The sequence below is a fragment of the Lissotriton helveticus genome, chromosome 4_1, assembly GCF_964261635.1.
Source record: "Lissotriton helveticus chromosome 4_1, aLisHel1.1, whole genome shotgun sequence".
Classification (NCBI taxonomy): domain Eukaryota; kingdom Metazoa; phylum Chordata; class Amphibia; order Caudata; family Salamandridae; genus Lissotriton; species Lissotriton helveticus.
In genome coordinates, this window is record NC_136063.1 from 1,105,378,391 (window position 1) to 1,105,398,278 (window position 19,888).

Here is a 19,888-nt window from a genome sequence, read left to right on the forward strand (position 1 = left end):
GTCTCGATATTTATTAATCTTTTTTCAAGAGGTTGAAATAAAGATTTTACTACCGAGATAATGTTGTTTACCAGGTCAGAAGTGCCTGGTTCATTGCTGTGGGGGATTGTAACAGGTGAACTTATAGCAGTAGTGTTTATGTTATTATTAGGTGAAGAATGGTGTATTAAAACCTGATGATTAGTAGTATCCGCCACTCTTGGGGGCGAGCATGCCAGGTTTGGGGGCGTAATTAGGTCAGTTGTCTCAGATGTTTCGATTCCATTGACTGCATCTACTTTTCCCTTATCCTTCCTCTTCTTAACAGCCCCCTCCCTCCTCCCTCTTGCTTGTCTTACTTCTTCTGGTGTGTACTCACGTAAGAGTTCAGGTGTTTTTTCTAGGTCGGAGTTAGTAGATGAAAGAGAAAGTTGAGAGGCTGAGAGATCTACGTTATTCGGGAGACTGAGCCTTTTAATTCCTTGTGGTATTTCGGCTAAGGCGTTCTCTACCTCTGGAGTTCTTGCTGTGGACAATGGGCCCATAGAGGAGCGTCTCGCATTCGCGAGGTCTGTAGATACTCTTCGCTCTATCAAACTAATGCTTTGATCAATAAAGGAATTAGCCTTAGTAAGAAAGTCATCCATTGGACCTAAAAGTTGTTCTCCTATCCCTCCCTTTTTTAACTTCTTTGATTTGTGACTCCTAGTATTCATTTTCAGTGAGATGGATTAGGAGATATTACGATCGATGATATACAGTTGGATGATGTGGGAGTAAGGACTTAGAAGGAGGGCCCGGCCCGGTCTCTTCACGTTCTCGAACGGCCTCAAACGGCCCGCTCTTTGCCCGGTCTTCGCCCCGGCTGCGACCCGCGCGCGTCCCGCTGCGCGCGTCGCTGATCGTGCTAATATACCCTTGGGCGGAGAGGGGGCGTGGCACTGGGAGGGGGCGCGGCTCACGCGGGAAGAGGACCAGCTGTTTGTTGGTGAATGCTGGTCCTCGCAGTCCCGGAGCGGCGCCTCTCACCTCCACTGCGGCCACACAGATGGCCCTTCTCACACGCTGTAGAGGCGATTACTTGGCAAACAGGTTCAAGTTCAGGGCTACTCCTGTAGCAAAGGGTCAGGCTGAAATGACACGAAGCTCTCACAACGAGCGGCTCCCGCGAAGCGGGGGCCGCGAGAGGTTTTCTACGCGCTGATGGGGGCATGGCACTGGGAGGGGGCGCGGCTCACGCGGGAAGAGGACCAGCTGTTTGTTGGTGAATGCTGGTCCTCGCAGTCCCGTAGCGGCGCCTCTCACCTCCACTGCGGCCACACAGATGGTCCTTCCCACACGCTGTAGAGGCGATTACTTGGCAAACAGGTTCAAGTTCAGGGCTACTCCTGTAGCAAAGGGTCAGGCTGAAATGACACGAAGCTCTCACAACAAGCGGCCCCCGCGAAGCGGGGGCCGCGAGAGGTTTTCTACGCGCTGATGGGGGCGTGGCACTGGGAGGGGGCGCGGCTCACGCGGGAAGAGGACCAGCTGTTTGTTGGTGAATGCTGGTCCTCGCAGTCCCGGAGCGGTGCCTCTCACCTCCACTGCGGCCACACAGATGGTCCTTCCCACACGCTGTAGAGGCGATTACTTGGCAAACAGGTTCAAGTTCAGGGCTACTCCTGTAGCAAAGGGTCAGGCTGAAATGACACGAAGCTCTCACAAGGTCAGTTTTCAGTTTTTGGGTAAAGGTTTTTTTTTAGGGTTCAGGGTCAGTTTTTGGGTAAAGGGGTATTTTTAGGGTTCAGGGTCAGTTTTTAGGTAAAGGGGTATTTTTAGGGTTCAGGGTCAGTTTTCAGTTTTTGGGTAAATGGGTATTTTTAGGGTTCAGGGTCAGTTTTCGGGTAGAGGGGTATTTTTAGGGTTCAGGGTCAGTTTTTGGGTAAAGGGGTATTTTTAGGGTTCAGGGTCAGTTTTCAGTTTTTGGGTAAAGGGGTATTTTAAGGGTTCAGGGTCAGTTTTCAGTTTTTAGGTAAAGGGGTATTTTTAGGGTTCAGGGTCAGTTTTCAGTTTTTGGGTAGAGGGGTATTTTTAGGGTTCAGGGTCAGTTTTGTGTTTTTGGGAAAAGGGGTATTGTTAGGGTTCAGGGTCCGTTTCCAGTTTTTGGGTAAAGGGGAATTTTTAGGGTTCAGGGTCAGTTTTTGGGTAAAGGGGTATTTTAAGGGGTCAGGGTCAGTTTTGTGTTTTTGGGGTACAGGGGTACAGGGTAAAAATAAAAAAATAATACATTAATTAAATAAATTAAATTTAATTAAAATCTATTCATTTTAATTAATTTATATTAAAAAAATTATTATATATTTACTAATACTTACATTGTAATGGTATGCGTTGTAAAGGTACCTGTGTTGTAAAAATATGCGTTGTAAATACATGCGTTGTAATGGTTTTTGCGTTGTAAAAATTTCGTTGTAAAGGTATGCGTTGTAAAAGTATGTGTTGTAACGTCATACATACTTTATATTACTAATGTATTTTTTCTTATTATATATAAATAAATAATACATATTGTATATACATATATGTTAGAAAAGTTTTTTTTTAATTTAAATAACTATGAAAAAGTGAATAACAGAAAGGTAATGTGTATATAAGGTTATAAAGAAAATGACGATATTTTATTTATATTAATATAAGTAGAAAGGTAGTCGATATTAGTGTTGTCGATATTAGTGTAGAAGGTAATGGTATTTTAAATATTGTCGATAATGTAGTAGTCGATATTTATGTAGTCGATATAATTGTTAACGATTTTAGAGTAGTCGATAAAAAAAATAGACGATGTATTTGTGGCGATATTTTTGTAGGTCGATGTTTTAGTAATCAATATTTCATCATGGAACCCCTCAGGCACCCTACCATACCATACCATACCATACAATACAATACCTCAGGTACCCTACCATACAATACCTCAGGCACCCTACCAAACCTTACCTCAGAGGCACAATAGCTTACCTCAGAGGCACAATACCTTACCTCAGAGGCACAATACCTTACCTCAGGCACCCTGCCACACCTTACCTCAGGCACCCTGCCACACCGTACCTCAGGCACCCAACCACAGCGTACCTCAGGCACCCTACCACACCTTACCTCAGGTATCCTACCACACCTTACCTCAGGCACCCTGCCACACCGTACCTCAGGCACCCAACCACAGCGTACCTCAGGCACCCTACCACACCTTACCTCAGGTATCCTACCACACCTTACCTCAGGTATCCTACCACACCTTACCTCAGGTATCCTACCACACCTTACCTCAGGCACTTTACCATACCTTACCTCAGGCACTTTACCATACCTTACCTCAGGCACTTTACCATACCTTACCTCAGGCACTTTACCATACCTCACCTCAGGCACCCCACCATACCTCACCTCAGGCACCCCACCATACCTCACCTCAGGCACCCCACCATACCTCACCTCAGGCACCCCACCATACCTCACCTCAGGCACCCCACCATACCTCACCTCAGGCACCCCACCATACCTCACCTCAGGCACCCCACCATACCTCACCTCAGGCACCCCACCATACCTCACCTCAGGCACCCCACCATACCTCACCTCAGGCACCCCACCATACCTCACCTCAGGCACCCCACCATGCCTCACCTCAGGCACCCCACCAAGCCTCACCTCAGGCACCCCACCATGCCTCACCTCAGGCACCCCACCATGCCTCACCTCAAGCACCCCACCATGCCTCACCTCAGGCACCCCACCATACCTCACCTCAGGCACCCCACCATACCTCACCTCAGGCACCCCACCATACCTCACCTCAGGCACCCCACCATACCTCACCTCAGGCACCCCACCATACCTCACCTCAGGCACCCCACCATACCTCACCTCAGGCACCCCACCATACCTCACCTCAGGCACCCCACCATACCTCACCTCAGGCACCCCACCATACCTCACCTCAGGCACCCCACCATACCTCACCTCAGGTACCCCAACATACCTTACCTCAGGTACCCTACCATACCTTACCTTACCATACCTTACCATACCTTACCTTACCTTACCTTACCTCAGGTACCATACCCTACCTTACCTTACCTCTAGTACCCTACCATACCATACCCTACCTTACCTTACCTTAGGTACCCTACCATACCTTACCAAAGGTACCCTACCTTACCTCAGGCACCCTACCGTACCTTACCTCAGGCACCCTACCGTACCTTACCTCAGGCACCCTACCGTACCTTACCTTACCTCAGGCACCCTACCGTACCTTACCTCAGGCACCCTACCGTACCTTACCTCAGGCACCCTACCGTACCTTACCTCAGGCACCCTACCGTACCTTACCTCAGGCACCCTACCGTACCTTACCTCAGGCACCCTACCGTACCTTACCTCAGGCACCCTACCGTACCTTACCTCAGGCACCCTACCGTACCTTACCTCAGGCACCCTACCGTACCTTACCTCAGGCACCCTACCGTACCTTACCTCAGGCACCCTACCGTACCTTACCTCAGGCACCCTACCGTACCTTACCTCAGGCACCCTACCGTACCTTACCTCAGGCACCCTACCGTACCTTACCTCAGGCACCCTACCGTACCTTACCTCAGGCACCCTACCGTACCTTACCTCAGGCACCCTACCGTACCTTACCTCAGGCCCCCTACCACACCTTACCTCAGGCCCCCTACCACACCTTACCTCAGGCCCCCTACCACACCTTACCTCAGGCCCCCTACCACACCTTACCTCAGGCACCCTACCACACCTTACCTCAGGTATCCTACCACACCTTACCTCAGGCACCCTACCACACCATACCTTACCTTACCTGAGGTATCCTACCATACCTTACCTCGGGCAATTTACCATACCTTACCTCAGGCACTTTACCATACCTTACCTCAGGCACTTTACCATACCTTACCTCAGGCACCCCACCATACCTTACCTCAGGCACCCCACCATACCTCACCTCAGGCACCCCACCATACCTCACCTCAGGCACCCCACCATACCTCACCTCAGGCACCCCACCATACCTCACCTCAGGCACCCCACCAAACCTCACCTCAGGCACCCCACCAAACCTCACCTCAGGCACCCCACCAAACCTCACCTCAGGCACCCCACCATACCTCACCTCAGGCACCCCACCATACCTCACCTCAGGCACCCCACCATACCTCACACCTCAGGCACCCCACCATACCTCACCTCAGGCACCCCACCATACCTCACCTCAGGCACCCCACCATACCTCACCTCAGGCACCCCACCATACCTCACCTCAGGCACCCCACCATACCTCACCTCAGGCACCCCACCATACCTCACCTCAGGCACCCCACCATACCTCACCTCAGGCACCCCACCATACCTCACCTCAGGCACCCCACCATACCTCACCTCAGGCACCCCACCATACCTCACCTCAGGCACCCCACCATACCTCACCTCAGGCACCCCACCATACCTCACCTCAGGCACCCCACCATACCTCACCTCAGGCACCCTACCATACCTCACCTCAGGCACCCTACCATACCTCACCTCACCTCAGGCACCCTACCATACCTCACCTCAGGTACCCTACCATACCATACCTCAGGTACCCTACCATACCCTACCTTACCTTCCCTCAGGTCCCCTTCCTTACCTTACCTTCCCTCAGGTCCCCTTCCTTACCCTACCTTACCTCAGGTACACTACCATACCTTACCTCAGGTACACTACCATACCTTACCTCAGGTACCCTACCCTACCATACCTTACCTTACCTCAGGTACCCTACCATACCTTACCTTACCTCAGGTACCCTACCATACCATACCTTACCTCAGGTACCCTACCATACCATACCTTACCTCAGGTACCATACCATACCATACCATACCATACCTCAGGTACCATACCATACCATACCTCAGGTACCCTACCATACCCTACCATACCATACCATACCTCAGGTACCCTACCATACCCTACCATACCATACCCTACCATACCATACCATACTTCAGGCAGCCTGCCGCAACTTACTTCAGGCAGCCTGCCGCAACTTACTTCAGGCAGCCTGCCGCAACTTACTTCAGGCAGCCTGCCGCAACTTACTTCAGGCAGCCTGCCGCAACTTACTTCAGGCACCCTGCCGCACCTTGCCTCAGGCAGCCTGCCGCACCTTGCCTCAGGCAGCCTGCCGCACCTTGCCTCAGGCACCCTGCCGCACCTTGCCTCAGGCACCCTGCCGCACCTTGCCTCAGGCACCCTGCCGCACCTTGCCTCAGGCACCCTGCCGCACCTTGCCTCAGGCACCCTGCCGCACCTTGCCTCAGGCACCCTGCCGCACCTTGCCTCAGGCACCCTGCCGCACCTTGCCTCAGGCACCCTGCCGCACCTTGCCTCAGGCACCCTGCCGCACCTTGCCTCAGGCACCCTGCCGCACCTTGCCTCAGGCACCCTGCCGCACCTTGCCTCAGGCACCCTGCCGCACCTTGCCTCAGGCACCCTGCCGCACCTTGCCTCAGGCACCCTGCCGCACCTTGCCTCAGGCACCCTGCCGCACCTTGCCTCAGGCACCCTGCCGCACCTTGCCTCAGGCACCCTGCCGCACCTTGCCTCAGGCACCCTGCCGCACCTTGCCTCAGGCACCCTGCCGCACCTTGCCTCAGGCACCCTGCCGCACCTTGCCTCAGGCACCCTGCCGCACCTTGCCTCAGGCACCCTGCCGCACCTTGCCTCAGGCACCCTGCCGCACCTTACCTCAGGCACCCTGCCGTACCTTGCCTCAGGCACCCTGCCGTACCTTACCTCAGGCACCCTGCCGTACCTTACCTCAGGCACCCTGCCGTACCTTAACTCAGGCACCCTGCCGTACCTTAACTCAGGCACCCTGCCGTACCTTACCTCAGGCACCCTGCCGTACCTTACCTCAGGCACCCTGCCGTACCTTACCTCAGGCACCCTGCCGTACCTTTTATTGATTGGCAATTTTAATTATTGGGCCAATGATATACAGGGTGGACCCCATGCGAAAGAACAAACTGATCTTTTGGTCGGACTACACCTTAGTCATCTAATAACTACAGCCACACATGATAAGGGGCACACGTTAGACCAAGTATGGACAGCCAATATCACAGTAGTTGCTCTGACTGTCTCTCCTTGTACCTGGTCTGACCACTCTTTCATCCAGTTTACTATCAATGATATTACTAGAGTGAACTCGTCAAGCCAAAAAAAAAACAAATTGTCGCTAGAAATTGGAATAATATTAACATCACCCAATTCAATGCTACTCTAGCAAATACAGCCCCCATTCATCAGACATTAATTAATTCAAGTGAGAGAAACCTCACAGCACGGCTTACCGAGGCTAGTAATAAATATGCCCCATTAAAAATTATTCAGCTAGCAAGACGCCATGAGGCACAAAAATGTTTTTCTCCAGACTTACAAAATCTAAAATTAGTACTTCGTCAAACTGAAAGGAAATGAAGAACTAATTACTCCCTTGACAAAAAAGAGAGATACCTGATGCAATTGAAAGAGTATAAAAAAGCAATTCTTTCGGCTAAAGCAGCTTATTTTTCTCAAAAAATTATGAGTTCTTCGAATAAGGTTAAAGAGATATTTGCCGTTGTGAATGAATTGTCCAATCCGGATAGAGTTACATTAAAATCTACTCCCAGCCAAGCTTTTTGTAACTCTCTCAACTCATTTTTCACTGATAAAATTGTGAAAATAAAAGCCAGTATTCCCTGTTGTCCTGAGCTACAGGGATCGCCCTCTATCTTGGAAAATTCTTGCTCTTTTGAGCAATTTCCAGCAATTGATAATCAGACCTTTTTGGACCTTTTGTCTAAAGTAAAGTCAGGATCTCCTACAGATAGTTGCCCGCCTCACATTTTAAGAGAAATCTTTACTATCTTGCCTGGATCAGCTTTGGCTCTCCTTAATGACTCATTAATAAAGGGTTGTGTCCCGAAAGCTTTTAAGGAAGCAATAGTTGTCCCCTTGCTAAAAAAATCAGGCACGGATCCTGGGGCCCTGGCCAATTATCGGCCTATATCCCTGCTCCCTTACTTGGACAAAATATTGGAATCTTATGTGGCCAAATGTCTCTGTACATTCATTGAGCAGTCGGAGTACCTTGATTCTAACCAGGCAGGGTTTCGCCCAGCCCATTCTACCGAGGCAGTAATACTTACTGTATTGGATACGCTGCGAGAGAAGGCGGACATGGCCCCCCCCCATGCCTTGGTGCTGCTGGATTTATCGGCAGCTTTTGACACGGTCGATCATAGTATTTTGATCGACCGTGTCAGGACGGCTGGCATTCAGGGGATAGCATCCAATTGGGTTAAGTCATTTCTCGAGGAACGTACTCAGTCAGTGCGGCTTTCACAATTCTCTGCACCCAAAATGGCAACAACATGTGGAGTGCCACAGGGCTCCTCACTGTCCCCCCATCTGTTTAATCTTTATATTTTTCCCTTGCTGCACTCCTTGAAAGATAGGAGGGTGTGCACGTATAATTATGCGGACGATCTGCAACTGGTGTTCTCAATCGATAATTCATCTGATTCGATATCTGAATTTCAGGCAACAATGTTACATATACGTGACTGGATGAACCAAAACCAGTTAAAATTTAACCCTGATAAAACAGAAGTGGTTCTGATAGGTGGTTCTTTGAACCCTTGGAAACACATTTTTGGCCAAGTGAATTAGGCTGTCCACCTAATCCTTCTCCCTCAGCTAAAAGCTTGGGAGTGATCATTAACAGTGATCTTACTATGAGGTCCCAGATAGGAGCTGTGATCTCTACTTGCTTCTTCCAATTGAGGAAGATAAGGAAGATTAGGAGACTACTCATTCGTGAAGCTTTAATCCAGGTGGTACTAGCTTTGGTAATATCCAATCTGGATTATGCCCTGCCGTACCTTGCCTCAGGCACCCGGCCGTACCTTACCTCAGGCACCCGGCCGTACCTTACCTCAGGCACCCGGCCGTACCTTACCTCAGGCACCCGGCCGTACCTTACCTCAGGCACCCGGCCGTACCTTACCTCAGGCACCCGGCCGTACCTTACCTCAGGCTCCCGGCCGTACCTTACCTCAGGCTCCCGGCCGTACCTTACCTCAGGCTCCCGGCCGTACCTTACCTCAGGCTCCCGGCCGTACCTTACCTCAGGCTCCCGGCCGTACCTTACCTCAGGCACCCGGCCGTACCTTACCTCAGGCACCCCACCCCACCGCACCTTACCTCAGGCACCCCACCACACCTTACCTCAGGCACCCCACCACACCTTACCTCAGGCACCCCACCACACCTTACCTCAGGCACCCCACCACACCTTACCTCAGGCACCCCACCACACCTTACAGGCACCCCACCATACCTTACCTCAGGCAAAATACCATACCTCTGGTACCTTACCACACCATACCTCGGGTACCTTACCACACCATACCTCGGGTACCTTACCACACCATACCTCGGGAACTTTACGAAACTTTACCTCGGTTACCTCACCATAACTTACCTCACCATAACTTACCATACATTACCTCAGGTACCCTACATTACCCCAGGTACCCTACATTACCCCAGGTACCCTACATTACCCCAGGTACCCTACATTACCCCAGGTACCCTACATTACCTCAGGCACCTTCCCATACCCTACTTCAAGTCACGTCACCACATATACCTTACCTCAGTTAGGACACAAGAAGGAAAGCTGTTAAAAGAAAGGAGATGTCTGGTTGCAATGTGAATGGAATGAGGAATTCTACCTTATTGGAAGGTGCTGCCCTCACACACCCATGTGGGTGTCATGCTTCATCATCGGGCTTAGGTTCTCCTGGGACCGGTGCTGCAATGCTCCACTGGCCCAGCAAGAGAGCTCTCTCGTGGTGATTTCTTTTCATATAGCCATGATGAGGAGGAGTGCGCGTGTGTGCAAATAAGGCAGTAAGTCGTGAAATAAAGTGACTTAAAACTACCTTAGGGGTATCAGATGCTGTTTCAATCACGGGTACCCGGGCAGTTTAAAAACTCTATAGCCCCTAAGAAAACTCCTTCATCCTAAAGCACAAGTTACTACTTGTGTAACGATATATCTGTAAGAGACATTAGTAGTGATAGATTCCTTACCTTAGAATATCCCCAGGCGAAAGACTGTATCCGGAAAGTTTTCGTCAGCAGTACCCCTACCCGTCAGAAGGTGGCATTGTGCAGCCCCACGTCCGTCACTGGCGTCGTAGGCACCGAAATGATGTCACGGAGTCTATTTTGGCACCACCCATGAGAGCTGATGTCAGTACTGTACACGACTTTCTGGGCCAGGAACACAGAGCCATGCAAGATGCTGACCACTGGTGCATTGAAACTAGGGCCTTGAAAGGATGACCTTAACCCTAGAAATCAGTTTGCAGAATGGGGAGGATGGGTGGGGCGGTAAGGAATCTATCACTAACTAATGTCTCTTACAGATATATCGGTACACAAGTAGTAACTTGTGCATCTGAAAGAGACACGTTAGTGATAGATTCCTTACCTTAGAATAGATACCCCAGCAATACCAACCTGGGTGGTGGGTCTGTGAATAAAGATCACACTAGAAAGTCATGGAGAACAGAACGGCCAAAGAAGCAGTCTCTCTGGACCCGACTGTCAAGGCAATAATGCTTGGTAAACGTGTGCAGCGAGGCCCATGTATCTGCCTGACAGATATCCTGCAAGGGGACGCCGCATCCCAAGGCAATAGTGGCTGCCGCTGCCCGGGTAGAATGGGCACGCAGCCCCACAGGAGGCTCCTTCTTAGCCAACGAGTAATATGCTTTAATGCACAGAACGACCTACCGAGAGATGGCGAGTTTGTGCATGGTTAACCTTTTTTGGCACCCAAGTAGCCAACAACAAGTTGGTCATCCACCCGAAGCTGTTGTGTGTGCTTCAGATAAAATGAGAGCGCACGCTTTGGGTCCAGACAATGGAGCCTCTCTTCCTCTTTTCTAGTAGTCGAAGGCAGAAATAAGGTGGGCAAAGTGATGGTCTGCCTGATGTAGAAGGGCGTGACAACCTTTGGCAAGAAAGAAGGACGAGTCCTTAAAACCACCTTGTCCGGATGAACAGAGAGAAAAGGAGGTTTAGCAGAAAGCCTGGAGCTCACTCACTATTCTGGCAGAGATGACAGCTACCAAGAAAGCCGGCTTTAGAGTGAGATGACGTAAGGGACAGTTATGAAGTGGCTCAAAAGGAGCGCACATCAGCTAGGTCAAGACAAGATTTAAGCCCCATTGAAGCATTATGAAAGGCACGGGAGGAAATGTGTGTGTAATGCCCTTCAGGAAGCGGTTAACAACCGGGGAATTGAACTCCACCTTTGTTCCCGGGGAAGTAACCTCCTACTGATGAAGGCTACAGGTCGGTCTAGTCCCTCCTCATTTACCTGTGACAGAACAGCCCCCACCCCATGCTCTAAAGCGTCTGTTAGGACAATGAATTCTTTAGCAAAATTGGGCGGCTGGAGGACGGGTGCTGTACACATGGCAGTCTTGAGGGCATCAAAAGCTTTCTGACAGGTGTCAGTCCAGTTAACAATCTTTGGCTGCTTCTTGGAAGTCAGCTCAGTCAAGGGTGCAACAATGTTGCCATACCCCTTGACAAACCTTCTATAATAACCAGTGAGACCTAGGAAGGGCCTCACCTGAGTCTGGGTCCTGGGGGGCTCCCATGCCAGGATGGTTTCAATCATGGGCTGTAAGGGGACCACCTGGCCACTCCCCACCTGGTGTCCTAAGTACACCACAGAACCCTGCCCAATCTGGCACTTACTGGCCTTGATTGTGAGGCCTGCTCTGCGCAGGGTCATCAACACTTCCCAGAGGTGGTGCAAGTGGTCCTCCCAGGAGAAACGAAATACTGCAATGTCATTCAGGTAGGCGGCACTGAAGGCCTTCAGTCCAGCCAATACCTGATTAACCAACCTCTGAAAGGTGGCAGGGGCATTCTTAATAATAAAAATAATAAAGCCATTTGTAGAGCGCCAGGTTACACTCAAAACGGTGTGTCCCCACGCTATGGATACAGTCCCCCCCGTGAGCTAGCCACCAGTAACAAGTCACTGAGACATGACCAAAATCAACTATTGGGTTTTTTTTGTTGTTGTTTTTTTTAGATACGTGGAAAGAGATGAGTTTTCAGTTTGAGGAGGAATCTTGCTTCCGATGGTTCCATTCAGAGTTCAATAGGGAGTTCGTTCCAGTAGTTCCCTGCCAAGTACCTGAAAGAACGACCTCCCATTCTTGCCCTGTAGATGCGAGGCACTCTGAACAGCATGCTCCCTCGTGATCTTAAATTGCGTTTTGGGCAGTGAATGGATAGAAGCTTTTGTAGATATGCTGGCCCTTTCCCGTGAGCAATGCGATGTGTAATGCATAACGCTTTGAGCCTAATACGCTCCTTAATGGGAAGCCAATGGAGCGTTGCCAGGGCTTGCTTCCCTGATGCTCTTCTGGGCAGGTTCAGCACCAGGCGGGCAGCAGCGTTTTTTTTACACATTGCAGCTGCTGTAGCCCTTTCTTACTTAGGCCGATCAACAGGGAGTTACCGTAATCCAGGTGGGGGGTAACTAAAGCATGTATCAAAGATTTCCTGGAGCTGATGGGCAGGAGATCCAGTACTTTCTGTAAGGTTTTGAGGATTCCAAAGCATCTGCCAGTCACCCTTCCAATATGTTGTCCGAAGGACAAACTGGAATCCAGCAGGACCCCCAGATTCATCACCGTCGCTGACGGGGAGGGTGTCGACCCTAATTCGGACGGCCACCACGCTGATGACCATATTGATGGAATTCTCCCAATTACCAACAACTCGGTCTTATCCCCGTTGAGGCGCAAGCAGTTATTATTCATCCAACTGGCAACAGCCGAAAGGCAGGTGGAGAAGTTCACTGCAGCCTCACTCTGGCCCTGAGCAAGAGTGATCATTAATTGAGTATCATCGGCATACGTGACGATGTTTACTCCAAATGATTCCACGATTCGGGCCAGGGGTTCCATATATAGATTGAATAATGTCGGGCTCAAGCTCGAGCCCTGTGGAACCCCATACTTTAGCCCTCGAGGGGAAGATTTGAATGGGGGACAGTATACTTGAAAGCTTCTGTCCTCTAAGAAGGATCTTATCCACTCATGGGCCGATCCTTCTGGTCCCATATCCATAAGACGGGCTAGCAGCGTGGTGTGCGATACGGTGTCAAACGCCGCACTTAGTTCTAATAAAACCAACGCTGCTGTCCGCCCCTCGTCCGCTATTTGCCTAAGAAGCACTGTGGAGAATAGGATGGCTGTTTCCGTGGAATGTCTGGCTCTAAACACAGACTGTGTTGGGTGCAAAAGGTGACCTTCTTCTAGGTGTTCCATCAGCTGTAGATTAACTATTTTCTCCAGCACCTTCATACAGAACGGGAGGAGAGAGATGGGGCGTAGGTTCTGTAACTGGGAAATATGAAGGTTGGGTTTCTTTTTCAGGGGGATCACCTGAGCCCTTTTCCACGAGTCTAGCACATGGCATTCCTTAAAAGACAGAGAGGCCATGTGGCTAATGTGATCTATTACCCCTTCAAGGACACTCCTGAAGCTCTTGGGCGGGGCAGCATCATTGGGGGAGCCTGAATGAATACTCTTTGCAATGCTCAGCATTGTCTGCCTATCCGGGACTTTAAAACAGTTTAAATGCGGGGTTGTGGCATGGCTCTTTCCCTTGTCACACTGGCTTGAGGACACATCTATCCTGGCCGTGAAGGAAGCATATATTTTTTCCACTTTGTTAACAAAGTGGCCGCAATAGATTCACATAGTTCGTCAGAAAAAGTATCTTGCCCAGTTAATTTTTCAGGGGCTGTGAGCTCTTTTTATATAGCAAATAATTCTTTAGACGGATTATCCGCAGTTTCAATTCTTTCTTTAAGGAACACACCCTTTGCCTCTCTAATAAGTTTGTGGTATTTTTTCAATTCAGTTCTGTATTGCTGTTTGCACCATGAATCGTAGTTTTTACGCCAGCTGTGTTCTAACTTTTTACAGACAGCTTTAGCTTCTATTAGCTCTTTGCTAAACCATGGAGCAGTTTTAATCCGCCTTACGGGAGTCTTATTTGTCCAAGGTGCAACAGTGTCTAAGGCCTTCGCCATCCACTCCTCATGTACCCTCCACGCCTCCTTCAAAGTATCGCTCCGAGGGGGCGGTTCCTTCAACAGGCCTTTCTATAAGCTTCCTGGGTGAATTTTTCAAATTCCTATGTTTATGTGGCAGGAGTTTTTGCTCCTCAAGTTCACCTAAGCCTCGTATCACCTCAAAAGGAATTAAGCAGTGGTCCGACCAAGGAATTCTGATCGGAGGAGAGACCGTCATTCCATCCCAGTTGGCAAAAATCGGATCCAGCAGGTGGCCCAGTTGGTGTGTAGGCATAAGTGACTGAAGTTCCATCATCAAGGATTTCATTGCCTCCACTACCGCCTGAGCCTCCTTACAGTCAAAATCCTCAAAATGAAGATTTAAGTCACCCAGAATAAGGAGCCTCTTATAGCGCAGCGCCGGCTGGGTGACCATCTCTGTCAAGCTGTCACCAAACTGTGCCGTCGTGCCCGGAGGACGATAAATCAGAAAGCCGCTAATGGTGTTTTTAGGGGAGATTTTTATCGTAAAAAAACCTGCCTCACTGTTCAGCAGCTTTACCTGATCTAAAGTGCACAGCAACTCACTTTTATGGATCACCGCTATTTCCCCCCCCCCCTCTAGGGTCCCATGTCAATTCTTAACAAGCAGTATCCTGAAGGAATAGCTTTGAGGATTTCTGGAGAAGAAGCCTCGTCCAGCCACGTCTTGGTTAGAAAAAGCACCTCTAACCTATGGTCCGCTAAAAGATCGTAGATTTCTAATTTGTGCTTCTTCAGAGAGCGCCAGTTTAGCAGCATCATCTTAACTTTCTCTGCCTCGTTGCCCATGTCCCTTGGGGTGCGGGGGTCAAATGCATAGTCGGAACAGCAGAGTGGAAGTGTTTCGGCCTGCATTTTATGCCAGCATCTCCCCCTAACTCTAGGACATCAGTTTAGTAGTTGGTCTCTAGTATAGTACAGTCTACCTACTTCTACGCTCTGGCAATGGGCAGGGGGTCTGGCCCCAGGCCCCGCGCGGACGGGCGCAGACGGGCTTGCCTTTGGCGCGCCTGCTGCGCGCGTCCGCGGTCCTTCCCGCATAAATAGTGGGGGTCAGGCACAGGGGCAGGACAGCGCGACTAGAGCGCTAACTTGATTCCTGCAGTGCCCGGAAGTGTTGGGCTGCCTCACCCTCCGCAGTACAAATCCCAAAGGGCATCACACGGAACTGGTAGTGCCCATCTGGGGTGGAGAATACCAACCTCTCTTTGGCCCCATCAGTTAGGACGATCTGCCAGTACCCAGATGTTAGATCAAACGTGCTGAGATACCAGGCAGCCTCCAACCGATCCCCAAGTACATCAGCTCTGGGGGTGGACTGCGAGTCGGTCTTCGTGACCGAATCGAGAGCTCGGTAGTCCACACAGATTCTGAACTCAGGAGTGGCACCAGGCGCGGCACCAGGCGCGGCAGCTTTTGTTACCAAGACCACGGGGCTGGGCCATGGGCTGCTAGAGGACTCAATCACCCCTAAATGTAGGCCCTGACCCCGTCAGTCACCCTGTAAGCCTTGTGCTTGACAGGCGGACTGTACCCGGTGCCCATGTCATGGACACACCACTCGGTGGCACCAGGGAAAACAAATCAGAAAATTGCCCCAACAGCTGGTGAAAACCTCTCTGCTGCTCAGGGGTCAGTGTGGTGGACAGGATCACACCCTCCACTGACCCATCCTTCTCTCCTGCACACAGGAGGTCAGGAAGAGGCTCACTCTCCTCCTCCACCCCAGCATCTGTGGCAAGAAGCATGCCCACTTCAGACCTTGCATAGTAGGGCTTCAGGCGGTTCACATGCAGGACTGGCAAGTGTTTCCTGGGAGACGGAAAGTCCACCAAGTAGGTAACTGGACTTTTTGCTCCACCACCGTAAATGGACCGGTCCACTTATCTTGGAGCGCACCAGGCTCCACTGGGGCCAGTACCCAAACTTTCTGACCAGGTTGAAACTCGACCAGAGTGGTGTCCTGGTCATGCCAGTGTTTCATTTCCTCCTGGCTGGCTATCAGATTTGCCTCAGTAATTTTTCTGAAAAGCAGAGTCTGATTCCTGAAGGCCAATATGTAGTTAAATACATATTGGGGAGGCTTCCTGGGAGATTGCTCCCGGCCTTCCTTGACCAGACTCAGATGCCCTCTAACCGGATGGCCAAAGACCAGTTCAAAGGGACTGAACCCTAAGGACTTCTGTGGCACCTCATGGTAGGCAAACAACACGCATTGCAAGAGGATGTCCCACTTACACCTCAGGGGCTCCTCTAGGCCCATAATCATGCCCTTCAAGGTTCGGCTGAACTTTTCAACAAGACCATTTTCTTGGGGGTGGAAGGGAGTGGTGAACTTATAAGTTAGCCCACACTCCCTCCACAGAGACTTCATGTACTGGGAGATGAAGTTGGTCCCCCTGTCAGACCCCACCTCTCTGGGGAACCCCACGTGGGAGAAGATCCCCATCAGTGCACGGCCCACCATGGGGGCCGTCACCGTCTTGAGCATGATGGCTTCAGGGTACCAGGTGGCATGGTCCACCAGGACAAGGATGAACCTGTTGCTCATGGCTGTCCTGGGATCCAGAGGCCCAACAATGTCAAAGCCCACTCGCTCGAATGGGATACTAACAACTGGAAAGGGCTGGAGTGGGGCCTTGATCTTCCCCCCCACACTTCCCACTTGCCTGGCAAGTCTCACATTTCCTGCAATGAGCATCTGAGCTCTTGCACATCTGGGGCCAATAAAAGTGGGTGAGCAGCCTCTCAAAGGTCCTGGTCTGCCCCAGATGTCCTGTCAATGGAATGTCATGAGCCAACCCCAGGAGGAAGGCTCTGAAGCATGCGGGCACCACCAGCACACGGGCTGACCCAAGCTCAGCAGCCTTTTGCTCGCTATACAGGAGACTGTTCTCCCAATAAATCAGATTTATTGGGAGAATGGGCTGCAGCCTGTTGCCGCATACCCTCAAGAGAAGGGCAAACTCTGTGCTGCTCACAAAACTCCTCTCTGGTGGTCCCTTCTTCCTGCTGCAAATGCGTCTGCTCAGGCATGTCCCCCAGGTTGGCACTCTGCTTCCCTGTAGGCTCCAGGGCATCCGCCTCGGGGGCTGCTCCCTCCTGGGCCGTGGGAGCCAGGGGGGCCGGCTTCCCTGCCCATTCTCTCTAAGGCAGGGGCCATACTCTCAGGCTCCAGATCCTTCTTAACACCATCCTTGGCTGCCATGGACCTAGTAGTAGCACATGCCCATTCGGGCAGACCCAACATTTGCAAGTGATCTCTCCTCTCCACCGTAGCCCACGGGGAGTTCTCTAAATCATTTCCCAAAGACAATCTACAGGCATGGTGGGCCTCACAGCTACCTGAAGAGTTCCTGAGACCCCTCCCCTCCACTCAAAGGGAACCCGAGCCACCTCACATTTGCTCTCTGAGCGGTCTGCTGACACTGCAGGGTAGAATGAATGAGGGACAACCTGATCTTTAGACACCAACCGGGAGCTGACAGTAGTTACACTGGCTCCTGTGTCTTAGAGCCTCCACTCTATGGCCATTGATGGTCACCCACTGCCTGTACTTCTTAGTGTTTTCAGGCAGAGCAGGTTTAGGGATCATCTCAAAGTCTCCTAATGAAACAAGGGTCAATTCCATGGGGTCCCATCCCTCTGGGGGGCCCATCTCTTCCTCCCCCAGGGCTACAATAGCAAGCTGGCGGGGTGGTGCATGGGTTGGTGCAGGGTGGTCCCCCAGGGGACACTGGGGATCAAAATACCGGTGGCCCACTTGGCCACACTTAAAACAAGTAAGGGGGCCGCCTCTGAACAGGCATACCTGTCGGGGGGCTGACCTCTGTTCTTGGGGAGGCTGGGACACCACTGCTTGGTTCCCTTGGGAAGTACTTTGGGGTCCTCATGGAAACTCCCTTGGTTTACCCCTGTCCCCCCCACTTCTCTGCGGGGACCCTGCCCAACTTTGGCGAAGTCTCCCATCGGACCCTTGCGAACCCAGGTGCTCACCCAGCGGTCCGCCTCCTCACCAAGCTTCCTAGGGTTAGTTAGCTTGCAATCAATCAGGTGCTGGCGTAGCACTTTTTTATTATATAAAACAGTAACTAGATAAATGCTCCCAGGCATTCGAATCACACAGTTGCTCAAAAGTTTCTACTTTGCTACCTTTTACCCAGCGCTCAATTGCTCTGCAAAAAACACATTCAACTCACGTGGTATCCTCTAAATTTTTGCAGGTCCTAAACCTCTGCCTTTACTTCTCAGGGGCCAAACAATAGCGAGTCATCAAAGCTTCTTTCCTGTGGGCATAAACCATTCTACTTTCCTGGGGCTTGTCCATCAAGGTATCCCTCCCCTCACTAACAAAGCGCCCCCACAACCCAGCTCCCCAATCCTTCTCAGGGACCCGGTGGGACACCATGGCTAATTCATAGGCTGCAAACCACTGCCCAATATATTCACTTTTGTGGAAATCCTTAATAACCTCTTTAGGTATATATACTCTATTCTCAGTACGCACTACAGGTATGCTGCCACCAGAGGGGGAGCTCTCTACATTCTTTGCCTTAATCTCCAACTCCCTCAATACTCTCTAATGTTCAAATTTCATCTTCATTATCTAAACCTCGAACTTCTTGTCCTCCAGGTACCTCTGACCCTCCATCTTGAGTTTAGCCATTTCCATATTATGCTGCCTCTCTCTCTCCCGATCCTCCATCTCTTATGGAGACAGACCTCTTGAGGACACACTAGTGCCCAGGTTGTAAAGTGCTTTACCGCCTACCAAATCTACTACTTCTACCTGTCGCTCTCTTGAATCCTCTCCCTCCTCCACAGGCTCCCCCCATCTTTAGGGGCATCTCTGGCTACTAGCCAGGCCTTCAGGGCTTTGTAAAACTCTTCCCACTTAGTGAGACCTGTGATAGGGACTGTGAATTGTTTGCAAAAATATTTGAGCTGCTTGCAATTGTAGGTATCTAAGCTCTCTTATTCCCAGAAAAGCTCCTCCGAGGCATTGGATCTGGGCTTGCCCATTGTAGGGATAAGTAGCAATATCAATCAAAAATAGAATAAAAAACCTCAAAAATGTATGTGGGTGCGTTATGGTCTGCACTCACTGGTAGTGTACACTATAATTACTGTATGTGATCACAAATGCAAGCCCCGATCCCACAGCTGACCACCAATGTTAGAAATGGGGGTCTCTAGTGGGCAATGGCTGGCCACTGTCCAAGTAGGGACCCTTCTTCAGAGTAAGGGGGCTACAGCCTTTGAAAACCCCTGCTCAACCCTGTGGCAACGTAGCACGAGCAGCTAGGCTTATCTCAGGGGCAGTGTGTAAAGCATTTATGATCATACACAGTAACACAGTGAGGAACACTAGAAAGGGACACCACACAAGTAGTTATAAAAAAATAAGTATCTTTATATATAGACTTAACACAAGACCAATACCATTATAAAGCCACAATACTGTAAAATAGGATTATTCGTGGAATGCTGAAAAAAATTGTTCAGAGTGTGCAAATAGGAGTTCAGTTCAAGGCAGGGGCCTTTGCGACCCTTTTACTTACAAAGTACCTGGATTTCGTAGCAAAACTAACAAAATTTTGCAAAGGAGCTGTAGCGATGATTGTCCTCACACGAGGCTGGTGATGCGTT